This window comes from Mustela erminea, chromosome X (genome assembly GCF_009829155.1).
Source record: "Mustela erminea isolate mMusErm1 chromosome X, mMusErm1.Pri, whole genome shotgun sequence".
NCBI lineage: Eukaryota > Metazoa > Chordata > Mammalia > Carnivora > Mustelidae > Mustela > Mustela erminea.
Window position 1 is genome coordinate 93,659,618 of NC_045635.1, and position 16,105 is coordinate 93,675,722.

Sequence of the window (16,105 nt, forward strand, 5' to 3'; positions counted from 1 at the left end):
ACCCTGGGAACACCAGCTTCCCTTGAGCCCTCTAGCCCTGTGGAAGTGGTCTACTTCTCCCTGTTAAAGATGAACATTCCTCCTTTATTTGAAGATGATGCAGAGGACGCTGCCTTACAGAGCAACGTGCGATTCCTTCATAGTCTACTCCTATCTCCTCTCCTAGCACAGGACTAGAAATTAGTGCCAAGTCTCAACATAAACAAGCTGCTGAAGAAGAAAAGTAACTATATCCCAAAACAGATAAAGGACCTGGTGAAGAAAGGAAAGTTATGTGTGGGACTGTTTAATGAAGGTATTGGATCAAGGTGGAAGGGAAGGGGAAATAGAAGATTGAATAAAAGATAGTATATTGATGTGGAAGGATTCTCCATTGATCCAGGCTTTACCACCCTGAAAAGGACCTTGAGAACCAGTGCTAGTAAGCTGCTAGGATGGCTCTTACAAACTTAGGGAAAATGATGGGTTTCACTAAGTGAAGTAGACATACCAGAACTGTCATAGGTGCCAGTGAAAGAAGAGATCATAAGTCTCAGAGAAGTGAGTATGTTAGAGTGGGTGTACTATATAAGGCTGGGAAACTCACTGATTATGTACTATGAGATGACTCAGAGGCACTCAAAGCAATAAGGAATGTGCTGGTGAGGAGGAGGACTAGCATTGTTGAAAAGTTTAGGAGGGGATGTCTTTGGGCTAGAGATTATGGCTGAAAATGCTATTACAAAACTAGGGTCACTGATAGCCAGAGGGAGGAGAGAATCCTGATATAGTGGGGGTCAGCTAATGGTACTTTATTATCAGAAAACATGATTAATAATACATTGCATCCTTAGAGGCAAGACAAATTTGTAGACAAAAGAAACAAAAAGGTATTTCCCAATCTATACCACAATCAATAAACTATAACCTATGGCCTAATAGTCCTTTTTTTATAAATAAAGTTTTTTATTGTAATACAGTCATGCCTAATTATTTTCATATTTTCCATGGTTGTTTTCACTCTACAGTAACAGAACTGGGTGGTTGTGACACGGACAAGCTGACTTGCAAGTGTAAAATATTTGAATAAAAAATTTGCTAACCTCAGACTTACATAACCAAGACAAATTAAAGATGGATAATCAGGAGGCTAAACCCAACTACATCAATAAAGATTCACAATACCTTGCCCAATTTTGAGACTGGACATGTATCAGTTTTTAGGCCTCAAATACTTGCAACACCACAACAAATGTATATATATGTTTTTCCTCAGTCTTTTCCTGCAGCACTGACTCAACTAGGAGTGACTTTTGTCCTCTAGGGTATATTTAGCAATACTTGGAGACATTTTTGATTGTCATTTTGGGAGGATACTACTTTCATCTAGTGAGTACAAGCCAAGAATGCTGCCAAATATCTTATGATGCACAGGACCTGATGTACAACAAAGAATTATCCAGCCCCAAACCTTAATAGTGTAAGGTTAAGAAACGCTGCCCTAAAGTTACCTATGGTCATTTACTCTGATAACTATATACTGGGGGAAAATACTCAAATATTTAAGAAACTATTGAGTTTGAGTTGACATTAATATTCAAGGACTGGAATCATCATCACTGACTGCCCCTTCTGAATCAGGAAGTATGGGATAAATGGAGTCCTCACCCAAAATCAATTTACAGGGAATCCATAGTTCAAACCCATAGTTATTTCCCAAGTCTTCAGATGTCTAATTGGAATGCATAATTGTCAGAACTCCACTCTGGTTATTAGGCCTATAGGGTATGAGCTATCATAATAGGGAAAGGCCCAGTGGAAGCCTCTCGAACTGCCCCCCACCAAATCCCAGGCTAAGATTGTAAATTTTAAAAAGTAATATTACTACCCAAGTAAAATGGCACTGAATAGTTTCCTCCTGAAAATCTTAAGACTAGTGGTACCCATCCTATTTCCATCTAATTTACCAGTCTTGTTCTTATAAAAACTACACATTTAGTGCAGGATAACAGTAGCCTTGATAGCACCTGCTGCAACAGACATTTATCTTTGCTAGAGCTGATTAACAAGGCCCCGTATAGTTGGTAAGTGGTCATTGATCTGGTAGGTGAGTTCTTTTCCATCCCTATCAAGAAGAAGGATCAGGAGCAGTTTGCATTTACTTGGAATGCATAACAGACCACCTATATATTCTTGTCACTAGCACTGTTAATTCAACTATTCTCTCTAAATAGCACCAAAAATAGTTAATTTTCTAAACATTCCACATAGCATACATTGGTGCATTACATCAATGATGTCTTGTGAACCAGACAAGATGAAAAAGAAGTAATTGAAGGCATTAGTAAGAAATGTGAGCATCAGAAGCCTGTAAAGATTCAGAAGCTCATGACATTATTAAAAATTTTGGGATAGATCTGGGGTATTCCAAAATAACCCCTTCAAAGCAAAGGATAAATAATCATACCTCTCATCACTAAAAAGAGAGAACAGTATTTGATAGGAGTGCTGGAGGTATTATATTCCACATTTTGGAATATTATTTCAATATATTACATGATGACATGAAAGGCTGACAGCTGTTAGTAGGGCCCAGAATACGAAAAAGCTCTATAGCAGGTCCAGGCTGCCATTTAAGTAGCCCTGTTTCTTGGGTCATATGACTCAGCAAACCTTATGGTATTCAAGGTATTGGGCATAAAAAAAGATGCCGTATGGAATTTATCACAAGTTTCAATAGGAAGATTACAGTATAAACCAATGTGTTCTGAAGCAAATCCAAGCCCCTTTCAGTGGAAAGTTGCATAAAATTTCAAAACCAGTCCCTGACATGCTATAAATTATAGGAGAGTGACTTATCATATAGAATAGGTGGCTATGTGGCCAGAACTACTTGTCATGAGTTGGGCTGTAAGAGATTGTGGACTGAGTTATAAGATTTAGTGGACTTAGCAGCAGTTCACTATAAGATGGAAATGATATATTTGGGGTCAGTCATGAGCTAGGCCAAAGGGCACAAGAAAGCTGCATGAGTAGATGGACCAGATTTTCACATCATCCATCACTATTATATTTGTACCTTTCTCTTAGTTCACACTTATGGCCACATGGGTGATGGTGGTGGTGCAGGGGTATCTCTTATGACTGGCTTAAGAATGAGGGAAAAGACCAAGAGTGGTCCATTATCATGTCAGTTCATTATGTCGGTGCAAAACCCAGAGTGGACTTCTGGTCCACTACAGCCCTACTCAGAAAAGAACTGATCCTAAACATTTACATTCTGTCTGAAAGAGAGCTTTGAGGGGAAATTCTCCCAGTGGGCAGATCTTTAGTGAATACACTTGGTCATTTAATTTGTGTGGAAAAATAAGTGGTCTAAGTTGAGAATATTTAAGAACTTATGATGGTGAAAGATTGAAAGATAAGGAAAAAGAAGTTCTGGGAAAGAGGCATGTGATAGAGAGTGTGGATAGACCTATAGGATAGGACACCTAGGTATGAAGATCTTTAAATCGCATGTTAAAGGCCATTGGAGTTATTGGCCACGGAAGAGGCACTAACAACTAGGTCAACGGGATTATTTGGCCAGTTTACATTGCCTAACCTCTATTTTTGACAACTCCAGTACTAGCACATGAGAACATAGATAGAATATTCAAGGTGACAGAGTTGGAGGCATGTGCTAAAGCAAAATGAAGTCCCACTCATCAAAGCTGATCAGGGAAATTGATCTAAGATGTTATTTAATTTTCTTTAATTCTACAGATATCTGTTGGTGGTTTAAGTAAGTGCATTTCACTTTTGTATATTGACTTTGTGTCTATCAGCATTGCCAAATTCACTATTAATTTTAGTAGTTTCTCTAGAGCTATTTTTTCTATTTTCTACATACAAGGTCTATAGTTTATGAATAGTGACATTTTTATATGTTCCTTTTCAATTCTTCTGCTTTTTTAGCTTTTCCTTGCCTAATTTTACTGAATAGGACATCCAAATACAAGGTTTAATAGAGGTAATAATAGCAAGCATCTTTGTCTTATTTGGAATCTCAAAAGGAAAGCTGTAACATGTAACCATTCAGTATGATACCTGCTATTCATGTTTTGCTTCTATTTTAATTAAATTTGCATATATTTTAATCAGAACAAGAACATTTCATTTTACTTATAGTTTTCTAATAATTCTTTTTGTTGACTCTTATCAAACACTTTTAATGCATTTTTATATGATCATAAGCTTTTTTCTTTATACACTTTATTAATGTGACTGATTTTTTTTAGTAGAGAGGAGTTTATTTTTATTCTAGCTTTTACTTTACATACAGTAAATTTTACTATTTTGGAATATAGTTCCTCATGCTCCTCTTTGTACTAAACTCTTCACTGAATCTCAGCCTCTGGCAATTATTGATCTGTTCTTGGTCCCTGTATATTTGCCTTTTTTAGAATATCATATAAATGGAATCATAAAGTATGTAGACATTTGAACCTGAATCCTTTCATGAAGTGCAGTGGATTCGAGGTTCATCCATGTCTGGAATAGTTTTTGTTTTTTATCTGAGACTGGTATTCCATTGTAAGGATGAACTGCAGTTTGTTTATTCAGATAGTCACTGAAAGAAGTGTGGATTATTTCCAGTTTGGGGTGATTATTAATAAAAGCACTCTAAATATTTTTATATGGGGTTTTTATATAGACATATGTTTTATGTCATTTGCATGAATGTTTTGAAGGGAGATTACTGGGTCACCTGGTAGGATATGATAAACTTTATAAGAAATATCCAAACTATTTCAATGTGGCTGAGGGAGTTTATATCTCTTCGATCAGCATATGAGAGTTCTAGTTTCTCCGTATCTTTGTCAGCACTTGGTATTGTCAGTATTTTTTATTTTAGCTATTATAATATACATAGTATTAACTCATTACAGGCTTACTTTGCATTTCCTCAATGTCTAATGATGTGATTATCTATTCATGTGCTTTTTGCAATTCATATATTTCCTTTGGTAAAGCAGTCTTTCAAATATCCCCCCCTTTTTAATTGAATTGTTTGTTTCCTTATTACTGAATTTTGACAGTTTCTATTTATTCTGACAAGTCCTTTGTCAGATATGCAGGGATGTGTTTTGCGAATATTTTTTTTCTCAGTCTGTGACTTCATTATTTGAAGTAACTTTCACAGAACAGACACTTTCATGTTTGATGAAATATAATTTATCTATTTTTTAATAAGTTCTCTTTGCTTTTTTTCTTTTCTTTTCTTTTTTTAAAATTTCTTTTCAGTGTAACAGTATTCATTGTTTTTGCACAGCACCCAGTGCTCCATGCAATACGTGCCCTCCTTAATACCCACCACCTGGTTCCCCCAACCTCCCACCCCCGCCCCTTCAAAACCCTCAGACTGTTTTTCAGAGTCCATAGTCTCTCATGATTCACCTCCCCTTCCAATTTCCTTCAACTCCCTTCTCCTCTCCATCTCCCCATGTCCTCCATGTTATTTGTTATGCTCCACAAATAAGTGAAACCATATGGTACTTGACTCTCTTTGCTTGACTTATTTCACTCAGCATAATCTCTTCCAGTCCTGTCCATGTTGCTACAAAAGTTGGGTATTCGTCCTTTCTGATGGAGGCATAATACTCCATAGTGTATATGGACCACATCTTCCTCATCCATTTGTCCATTGAAGGGCATCTTGGTTCTTTCCACAGTTTGGTGACCGTGGCCATTGATGCTATAAACGTTGGGGTACAGATGGCCCTTCTTTTCACTACATTTGTATCTTTGGGGTCAATACCCAGTAGTACAATTGCAGGGTCATAAGGAAGCTCTATTTTTAATTTCTTGAGGAATCTCCACTCTGTTCTCCAAAGTGGCTGCACCAACTTGCATTCCCACCAACAATGTAAGAGGGTTCCCCTTTCTCCACATCCTCTCCAACACATGATGTTTCCTGCCTTGCTAATTTTGGCCATTCTAACTGGTGTAAGGTGGTATCTCAATGTGGTTTAATTTGAATCTCCCTGATGGCTAGTGATGATGAACATTTTTTCATGTGTCTGATAGCCATTTGTATGTCTTCATTAGAGAAGTGTCTGTTCATATCTTCTGCCCATTTTTTGATATGATTATGTGTTTTGTGTGTGTTGAGTTTGAGGAGTTCTTTAAAGTTCCTGGATATCAATCTTTTGTCTGTACTGTCATTTGCAAATATCTTCTCCCATTCCATGGGTTGGCTCTTTGTTTTGTTGACTGTTTCCTGTGCTGTGCAGAAGCTTTTGATCTTGAGGAAATCCCAAAAGTTCATTTTCGCTTTTGTATCCTTTGCCTTTGGAGACATATCTTGAAAGAAGTTGCTGTGGCTGATATCGAAGAGGTTACTGCCTATGTTCTCCTCTAGGATTCTGATGGATTCCTGTCTCATGTTGAGGTCTTTTATCCATTTTGAGTTTCTCTTTGTGTACAGTGTAAGAGAATGGTCGAGCTTCATTCTTCTACATATAGCTGTCCAATTTTCCCAGAACCATTTATTGAAGAGACTGTCTTTTTTCCACTGCATATATTTTTCCTGCTTTGTCGAAGATTATTTGCCCATAGAGTTGAGGGTCCATATCTGGGCTCCCTACTCTGCTCCAATGTTCTATGTGTCTGTTTTTATGCCAGCACCATGCTGTCTTGGTGATCACAGCTTTGTAGTAAAGCTTGAAGTCAGGTAATGTGATGCCGCCAGTTTTATTTTTTGTTTTTCAACATTTCTTTAGCAATTCAGGGTCTTTTCTGATTCCATACAAATCTTAGGATTATTTGCTCCAGCTCTTTGAAAAATACCGCTGGAATTTTTATCAGAATGGCATTAAAAGTATAGATTGCTCTAGGCAGTATAGACATTTTAACAATGTTTATATTTCCAATCCAAAAGCATGGAATGGTCTTCCATATTTTTGTGTCTTCTTCAGTTTCTTTCATGAGTGTTCTGTAGTTCCTCGAGTACAGCTCCTTTACCTCTTTGGTTAGGTTTATTCCCAGTATCTTATGGTTCTTGGTGCTATACTAAATGGAATCGATTCTCTAATTTCCCTTTCTGTATTTTCATTGTTAGTGTATAAGAAAGCCACTGATTTCTGTTAATTGACTTTATATCCTGCCACGTTACTGAATTGCTGTATGAGTTCTAGTAGTTTCAGGGTGGAGTCTTTTGAGTTTTCCATATAAAGAATCATGTCATCTGCAAAGAGAGAGAGTTTGACTTCTTCACTGCCAATTTGGATACCTTTTATTTCTCTTTGTTGTCTGATTGCTGTTGCTAGGACTTCTAATACTATGTTGAAAAAGAGCGGTGAGAGTGGGCATTCTTGTCGTGTTCCTGATCTCAATGGGAAGGCTGCAAGGTTTTTCTCATTGAGGATGATATTTGCTGTGGGTCTTTCATAGATAGATTTTATTAAGTTCAGGAATGTTCCCTCTATCCCTATACTTTGAAGTATTTTAATCAGGAAAGGATGTTGGATTTTGTCAAATGCTTTTTCTGTATCAACTGAGACGACCATGTGGTTCTTCTCTCTTCCCTTACTGATTTGTTCTATCACACTGATTGATTTGTGAATGTTGAACCATCCTTGTAACCCAGGGAGGAATCCCACCTGGTCATGGTGGATAATCTTTTTAATATGCTGTTGGATCCTGTTGGCTAGGATCTTGTTGAGAATCTTAGCATCCATATTTATCAGTGATATTGGTCTGAAATTCTCCTTTTTGGTAGGGTCTTTGCCTGGTTTGGGGATCAGGGTAATGCTGGCTTCATAAAAATAGTCTGGAAGTTTTCCTTCTGCTTCATTTTTTTAAGCAGCTTCAGGAGAATAGGTGTTATATCTTCTTTGAAAGTTTGGTAGAATTCCACAGGAAATCTGTCAGGTCCTGGGCTCTTGTTTTTTGGGAGGATTTTGATCACTGCTTCAATCTTGTTACTAGATATCAGTCTATTCAGGTTGTCAGTTTCTTCCTGGTTCAATTTTGGGAGTTTATAGTTTTCCAGGAATGCATCCATTTCATCTAGGTTGCTTAGCTTATTGGCATATAACTGTTGATAATAACTTCTGATGATTGTTTCTACTTCCTTGGTGTTCGTTGTGATCTCTCCCTTTTCATTCATAATTTTATTAATTTGAGCTTTCTCTCTTTTCTTTGGATTAGTGTGGCCAATGGTTTATCGATCTTATTGATTCTTTCAAAAAACCATCTTCTAGTTTCACATTCTACTGTATCTCTGGATTCTACCTCATTGATCTCTGCTCTAATCTTGATTATTTCCCTTCTTATGTGTGGAGTTGGTTTGATTTGTTGTTGATTCTCCAGTTCTTTAAGGTGTAGATACAGCTGGTATATTCTGGATTTTTCAATTTTTTTTGAGGGAGGCTTGGATGGCTATGTATTTCCCTCTTAGGACCGCCTTTGCTGTATCCCATAGGTTTTGGACTGAAATGTCTTCATTCTCCTTGGTTTCCATGAATTGTTTCGGTTCTTCTTTGATCTCCTGGTTGAGTCCTGATTTGTGACCCAGTATGTGGTCTATTCTGGAGAAGGTTCCATGTGCACTTGAGAAGAATGAGTATTCTGTTGTTTTAGGGTGGATTGTTCTATATATATATATATATGAGGTCCATCTGGTCCAATGTGCCTTCAATGCTCTTGTTTCTTTATTGCATTTCTGCTTTGATGATCTATTACTGAGAGAGGTGTGTTAAGATCTCCTACTATTAATGTATTCATATTGATATGACTCTTTATTTTGATTAATAGTTTTCTTATGCAATTGGCTGCTCCCATCTTGGGGGCGTAGATATTTACAATTGTTAGATTATCTTGGTGGATAGTCCCTTTAAGAATTATGTAGTGTCCTTCTCTATCTCTGACTACAGTCTTTAGTTTAAAATCTAATTTATCTGATATGAGAATCGCTACCCTGGCCTTCTTTTGAGGTCCATTGGCATGGGAGATGTTTCTCCATCCCTTCACTTTCAGTCTGGGTATATCTTTAGGTTCAAAATGGGTCTCTTATAGACAACATATGGATGGGTCCTGTCGTTTTATCCAATCTGCAACCCTGTGTCATTTTGGGGGCACATTTAGGCCATTCATGTTGAATGATTATTGATAGATATGTTTTTATTGACATCGTGTTACCTTTGAAGTCTTTCTGTAGATTGTCTCTATATTTCTGTTCTGTGATATTCTTGGATTTTTTCTCTTCTATAGAACCCCCCTTAATATTTCCTGCAGTGTCAGCTTGGTGGTTGCATAGTTTTTTAAGCCTTGCTAGTCTTGGAAACTCTTTATCTCTTTATCCATTTTGAATGTCAGTCTTGCTGGATAAAATATTCTTGGCTGCATGTTCTTCTCATTTAGTGCCCTGAATATATCTTGCCAGCCCTTTCTGGCTTGCCAGGTCTCTGTGGACAGATCTGACATTATTCTGATGGGCTTTCCTCTGTACGTTAGGAGCTTCTTTGTCCTAGCTGCTTTCAAGAGGGTCTGCCTACAATAATAATTCCTCATTCTTACTATTAGGTGTCTCGAGGACTTTCGAGAATCTATAATCTTGGGGAGAGACCATTCTGCCTCTAGTACATGAATGCTGGTTCCATTTGTGAGAGTGGGAAAATTTTCATGGAGAACTTATTCCACTATATCTTCTAGACTTCTTTCTTTCTCCTCCCCTTCAGGGATTCCAATAATTCTGACATTGGAATGTTTCATGGCATCATTTATTTCTCTGATTATGTTTTTGTGGCTTCTAAGCTGTGTGTTCCAGGCTTCCTCCTGATCCTTTCTCTCTATCTGTTTGTCCTCCAGATCACTAATTCTATCTTCTGTCTCAGTTACCCTAACTTTGAGAGAATTTAGATTAGATTGGAACTCATTGAGAGCATTTTGAACATCATCCCTGGTGGCTTTCAGTTCTGCCCTAATCTATTCCATTTGGTCATCCATGGCTTTCTGCAACCTAGCTATTGCCTGGATAAGTGTTAGCCTGAATTCCCTTTCTGACATATTGTCTATGTCAATAGCCATTAGCTCTGTTGCAGAAGGCCCATCCTCTGAATTTTTCTTCTGTTGGGCATTCCTCCTCCTAGTAACTTTGGTGAGAGATGACTGAAAGGATGTAGCTGGATGTATCGAGCATGGTGCAGTCAAGGTGCACCCTGGAACGCTTCTGAGCAATCAAGATTCCCCACCCAAATGAGAGAAAAAAGAAAAGAAAAGAAAAAGAGAGAGAGAGAGAGAAAGGAAAAAAAGGGAAGATAAAAGAGAAGGCTCAGCCCAAATGGGCCCCAAGTTAAGATTTATGAAGTGTACAAACAAAAACAGACAAAGAAAAAGACTGATAAAAATATATGAGAAGAGAAAGATATATATAAAGATATATATATATATTTATATATATATTTATATTTATAAATATATATAATATATATTTATTAAAATATATATAATAAATATATTATATATATTTAAAAATTATTATAAAATATATATAATAAATATTGTATATATTATATATATATAATATATATATGCAAAAAAAGGAAGAACCTCATGAAAAAGAACCCCAAGTATAAGATTTATATACTATCAGGACCAACACAAATACACAGAAATACTGGTGGAAGAAAAAGATGGGAGAGTGGTTATAAGTTCTCAGTGTGGACGAGGAAGGTTATTTTGATTCTTCCTGGATGTATCTTGATATCTTTGTTAAAGGACTCAACTTTCCTAAGATAAAAGGGGATTAAAAATTCGTTTACCTATAGGGGTAGCATTCATTGGGGAAAGGGGATTACCTTGAAGTTTAACTCTATATGAATATTAGAAAATAAAAATAAAAAAAGAATAAACTAGACTAAACTAAACTAAAATTTAAAAAAAAATTAAAAAATAAAAAAGCAAAAGAAAAACACGGGTATATGTATCAAAAAGTTCAGGTTAAAAGGTTATTATGGAATTTGATGTACTGGATGTACATCTCCTGTGATGGTAAATAGGTTTAAAAATTATCTATATAAAGAAAAATGATGCCAGAATAGTGAGAATGAGTTAAAAATAAAAGTTGTATCTATGAAGTAGTTGTGGTTGTTCTCTTGTCGTCTTTTTTTTTTCCTTTTTTTTTTTTTTTCCTGGTTGGTTTTCTGGGGGAGGTGCCTGTCCCCTGGGTTTTCAGTCAATGATGTTCCCTGAGTTAAGTCCTCCCACCCCGCTCAAGGGGGTGGACTCTGAGGAAACAGGTTTCAGGCTTTTGTTCTCTGGAGGTTTTTATGTTTTTCATTTGTTTTCTCTCGCCTTGACAGTTTTTGATGGTTTTTGGAGGTTTGGAGGAAAGCAAACTGCACCCCGACCTCCCTCTCAGAGAAAAGCCTCAGTCTGCTCCCCTGTGGGTGCCGCAGGGCACATAAGTTCCCCCTCAGCTGCTGGCAGAACGGTTCTGAGTCGCAGTCCCTGGGGATGCAGGATCTCCTGCTTTTACCCAAAGCCACGGCAGCGGCAGCGGCGTCTGTCTGGGCAGCTCCAGACCACCAGAGAGGTTCCAAGCAGCGATCGAACACTGAGATTTTCCCACTGTCCAGGGCTGGGAGTGCCTGGTCTTTCTGGGTCTGAGAGCACCAGGCTGGCACCTTTCCCAGGGGAGGGTGTGGGGTGTGCGCATCTCAGGCTCTGATAGCACGTTGAGGCGTTCTGCCATCTGGCAAGGCTCCCAGTCCCTCACGGGAGCTGGATCCCACGCGTTCTCGGGCATGCTGGTGGCTCAGGGACCAAGACCTTGTTTCTCCACCGCACTCTCTCTAGTTCAGCACCAGGGGTGGCTATCCTGGGTCTGGGGACTTAAGCCCCTGTCCCTACTGCCCCAATTCCCACAATTTCCCCCCACGATCCTTTGCTCTTTTTGAGTGCTTTCAACCAAACTCCAAGTTAATGCTGGTCCCCAGGCACAGGGCACTCTCGTATTGGGGTATTACTTTCCAATCGGTCGCCTCTGGTGGATCCCTCCCTGTTTTGTTTATCTTTCAATATCAGTCCAACGTTCCCACTCTGCTTTACCTGCCCACTGGCATCTTCTACCCTTGTAGAGATCCAGATGTGTATAATTCTGATCTCAGGCTGATTTCATGGGTGATCAGAGTTCTTGGGTAGGTAATCAGCTCACTTTACAGTACAGGTTGAAACGGCGCCTCCCCCCACTCCCCCACCACCTTGTCTCTCAAATCTAATTTATCTGTTTTTTTAAGAATCATGCACTTGGCATATATCTAACGAATTGTTGTCTAATACATGATCCCCAGGATTTTTATTGTATGTTTTCTTCTAGAAGTTTTTATAGTTTTGGATTTTACATTTAGGTCTCTGATCCATTTAAATTAGTCATTCTATAAAGTTCAAGTTATGCTAAAAGGTTTTTTGTTTTGCAATCATATTTTTGTATTACTTGAGTTCAGTAGTTTCAGCAACATTTGTTGAAAGACCATCCATTCTCCATTAATTTACCTTTCCATTTCTGTCCAAGTTGATTGACTATATATTGTAGATCTATTTCTAGATACTCTGTTGCGTCCATTTGATTGATGTGTCTATTCTTCTACTAATGCTCCACAGTCCTGATTATTGTAGCTAGATAGTAAGTCATGTTATTGGATAGACTGATTCCATCTACTTTATTCTTTTTCAAAGTTGTTTTGGCTATAGCTCCTGGACCTTTCCATATTACATAATTTTTTGCAATGGAGTAATTTAGTTTTGTATAATTCTAGCTTGGCCATTCCCACAAGCTACCACATATGGTAGCCATGGCGGAGAGGTGGGGGTGGGAGGGGTATAAAAACAAAGTTTGATCTAAGCCAACTTGAATTTATAGATCAGTTAGGGAAGAATTGACATCTTAAAAGTATTGAGTCTTCCAATCCATGAAAACATTAGAATATGTCTCCACTTATTTTAGTCTTCATTGCATCCTTTGTCAGTGTTTTATAGTTTTTCAGCATACAGATCTTGCACATATTTGGGGAAGTTTATACTTAAGTCTTCCATGAATTTTGTCTCATGAACCATATATTCTATAACTTTGCTAAATTTACTTATAGTAGGTTTTTATAGATTCCTTAGGATTTTTTTTTAACATGGGAAATAATATTGTCTGCTAATAGGAACAGATTTCTTTCTTTCTTTCTAATCTAGGTAACTTATATTCATTCCCCACCCTGCCCACCCACATTGCAACCCTAGGTCTTCAATATGATGCTGAAGAGGAGTGATGAGAGTGGACATCCTTACCTTGTTAGGGTAATCTTAGGGGGAAATCCTTTAGTCTTTTGCCAAAGTATGATGTTAGCTATAGTTTTATTGTAGATGATCTTTTTAAGTTTGAGGAAATTTCCTTCAACTCCTAGTTTGCTTAGAACTTTTTATTAGGAATAGATATTGGATTTTATCAAATGTCTTTTATATATCTATTGAGATGGTCATGTAGTTTTGCTCTTTTTAATTAAGTAGGATGATGAATTACATTGTTTGCTTTTTGAATTTTACACCAACCTTTTATTCTTGGGACAAACCTCTTCTGTCACATTGTATTGTCCTTTTTACATATTGTTGTATCAGATTTACTAAAAGTTTAAAAATCTTTCGCATCTATGTTCATTAGAGTATCGTCTGTATTTTTTACCTTGTGATGCCTTTGTTTTTAATTAGGGAATGATTCTTTTTAACATTTCTAGAAAAGTTTTTGTAAAATAGATATTATTTCTTCTTTAGATATTTGGCAGAATTCCCTGATGAAGCCATTTGGACCAGGAGATTTATTTGAGGAAAGTTGTATAATATCTTTAAAAGATGTAATTCTGTTCAGATTTTCTATGTCTTCATTGAACCTTAATGGTTTCTTTCAAGGAATTTGCCCATTTAATCTAAGTTTTTTTAATTTCTTGGCTTAAATTGTTAATCATATTCCCTTACTATTTTTTTTAATATCTATAGAATCTTTAGTGATGTCACCTCTCATTTCTGATATGTGTTCTCCTGTGCACACTCACTTCCTCCTTCCTATCCTTCCTTTATTCCTCCTTCCCTTTCTCATTTTATTTAAAATTCTCAGGAGTCTGGTTAAAGATTTATCAATTTTATTTATATTTATAATTAACAAGCTTTTGGCTTTATAAATATTGTCTTTCCTGTTTTCTATTTAATTGATGTCTGCTCTGGTCTCTTTGATTTCCTTTCTTTATGCTTTAGGTTGCATTTGCTCATTTTCTAGTATGTATGTATATATGTATGTATGCATTAATTAAGTATAGTTGACACAATGTTAACATTAGTTTCTGGTGTACAACATAGTGATTCAACAACTCTATATGTTATATTATGCTCACCACAATTGTAGTGAGCATCTGTCTCTAAGCAATGCTGTTATAATATCATTGTCTATATTCCCTATGATATACCTTTTATTACCTTGACTTACTTATTCCATAACTGGAAACCTGTATCTCCTACTTCCCTTCACCCAATTTCTCTTTCCCCACCACCCTCCTCTCTGGCAACCATTAGTTTGTTCTCTGTGTTTATAGGTCTGATTCTGCTTTATGTTTGTTTATTCAATTATTTTGTTTTTTTAGATTCCACATAAGTGAAATCACATCATATAAACTGAGATTATTGATTTGATTCCTTTCTTCTTTTTTAATATAAGTGTTTTAATGCTACAAATTTTTTCTAGGTACTACTTTAGCTGTATTCCTGAATTTTAATATACTGTGTCTTCATTTTCATTCAGCTCAAAATACTTTCTGTTGTCATTTTTTTACCTATTTTTTTTTTTTAGAATTTTTAAATTCAGATGCATCTGAGTGACACAGTTTGTTAAGTGTCTAACTCTTGTTTTTGGCTCACGTCGTGATCTTGGTGTTGTGAGATCAAGCCCCACAGTGGGCTCTGTCCTCAGTGGAGATTCTGCTGAAGATTCTCTCTGCTTCTCCCTTTCTCCCTCTCCCTGCTTCTGTGTGCTCTAAGTTAAGTATATAAACATTTAAAAAAAAAAAAGAAGAAGAATTTTTAAATTTAGTTTCCAAATATTTGCATATTCCCAGAGATCTTTTTGTTATTGGTTTTCATTTTAATTCCATTATGGTCATGTGGCATACTTTGTATGGCTTCAATCTTTTAAAATGTTTGAAGCTTGCTTTATGAGCCTGAATATAGTCTATTTTGGTAAATATTCCATGAGCACTCAGAATGAATGTGTATTCTACTGTTGTTGGGTCTTTTATAAATGCTAATTTAGCAAAGTTGGTTAATAGTGTAATTCAAGTCTTTACTGATTTTCTGTCTACTTGTTCTATCAATTATTGATGAAAGTGTGTTGAAACCTCTGCATATAACTGTGGATTTGTTTGTTCTACCTGAAAGGCTATCAGTTTTTTTCTTTATGTATTCTGAAGCTCTGTTACTGGAGGCATAAACATTTAGGATTCTTATGTTCTGTTGATGCATTGACCCTTTATCATCATTGAATTACACTCTTTACCCCAGATTATACTCTTTGTGCTAAAATATACTGTCTGATATAGACACTCCAACTTTCTTTTGACTAGTGTTGCATATTCTGTTTATTCCCATACTTTTATTTTTATTTTGTGTCTTTATACTTAAAGTTGGTTTATTGTAGGCAACATATAGTTGGATTTTGCCTTTTACAATCATATCTGATAATCTGTGCTTTTTATTCTGGGTGTTTAGACCATTAACATCTAATGTGGTTATTGATATGTTTGAGTTTTAATCTATTATCTATTTATTTTCTATTTTCTCCATCTGCTTTCCACTTTTTCTACCTTCAATGAATTGGTTAATTTTTATGATTCTGTTTCATATCCTTCTTGTTTTATTAGCTAGAGCCCTTTGTTGTGCCGTTTTCTGTTTATAATATACATCTTAACTTATCAGTCTCACTTCAAGTGCTATAATACTACTTCACACATAGTATGTACAGAAATCTTACAACAGTGTCCTTTTACTTTTTCCTTCTCAATGTTTGTGCTGTTTTCATCATATATCTTACTTCTTCATATGTTATAAACTCCAA

At 36.5% G+C, this 16,105-nt stretch overlaps 1 protein-coding gene across 4 annotated transcripts in view; it reads left to right on the forward strand.

Annotated features, from left to right (window-relative positions):
* The window catches only part of RTL4 (retrotransposon Gag like 4), a 377,204-nt gene that overhangs the window by 293,308 nt on the left and 67,791 nt on the right, over positions 1-16,105 (forward strand). The window lies entirely within an intron of this gene.